Source organism: Cornus florida, unplaced genomic scaffold, assembly GCF_030987335.1.
Source record: "Cornus florida cultivar Cherokee Brave unplaced genomic scaffold, ASM3098733v1 CherokeeBrave_3.0.0_Hap2_Chr04, whole genome shotgun sequence".
Taxonomy (NCBI): Eukaryota; Viridiplantae; Streptophyta; class Magnoliopsida; order Cornales; family Cornaceae; genus Cornus; species Cornus florida.
In genome coordinates, this window is record NW_026775574.1 from 60,285,163 (window position 1) to 60,286,106 (window position 944).

Here is a 944-nt window from a genome sequence, read left to right on the forward strand (position 1 = left end):
ATGAAAAGCCTTATAAACATTTAGATGAGTTCTTGGAAGTTTGTTCCACTGTGAAAATCACAGATGTTCCGGAAGAAGTCCTAAAAATGAAGCTATTCCCTTTCACTCTTCGGGATAAAGCTAAATATTGGTTTAACAACTTGCGGCCAAATACAATCACCTCTTGGGCACAATTGCAACAAGAGTTCCTAAAGAAGTATTACCCCACAAGTCGAACCGATGCCATGAGAACTTCCATTCGTGAATTTAAACAACAAGAAGGAGAACCCCTTCATAAAGCATGGGAACGTTTGAATGACTTGCTACGGAAATGTCCACATCATAACATTCCTAAGTGGCAATTAGTTCAATATTTTTTTTCAAGTTTATCCAATGCCAATAAGGGCATTGTTGATGCTTTTTGTGGCGGAAGCTACATAGAAAGAAATGAAGCTGAAATTTGGCTTCTTTTCGAAAAAATGAGTGAAAACTCAATGCATAGATCTTCATCTTCTAGGGGTGGTCACCTAGCAAATATGGGAGGAAAGAAAGCTCTAAATCAAATAGACTCTTCCATGGAAATTGCCGCCGAGGTCAAAAATCTTACTCAAAGATTTGATAAATTCCTTTTGAATCAAGGTCCGGTAATTCAATTTTATTCTCATCCTTCCAATGAAATGTGCATGACTTGTTCTAGTTACACTCACCATACTTCAAATTGCCCTCTTGGACAAGTCATACCAAGTGAGTCTCAAGAATAAGCAAATGCAGCTTTCATTCATCAAGGGAACAACCCTTATTCCAATACTTACAATCCGGGGTGGAAAAATCATCCTAACTTTGCATGGAGAAATCAAGGAGACGGTACAAACCCTCCTTAAAATCAAGGTTACCAAGCAAAGTATGTTCCCCCACATCTCCAAAATCAAAATCAGAATTCTCAAGGTTACCGTCCCTCATTCTAT

The 944-nt window shown here is 38.2% G+C and overlaps 1 non-coding gene across 1 annotated transcript; it reads right to left on the reverse strand.

Moving 5' to 3' along the window:
• Positions 1-221: 221 nt before the first annotated feature.
• On the reverse strand, positions 222-328 carry LOC132305821 (small nucleolar RNA R71). Its single transcript, XR_009481704.1, has one exon. It is a non-coding gene; the product is annotated as a small nucleolar RNA R71 (small nucleolar RNA).
• Positions 329-944: the final 616 nt, after the last annotated feature.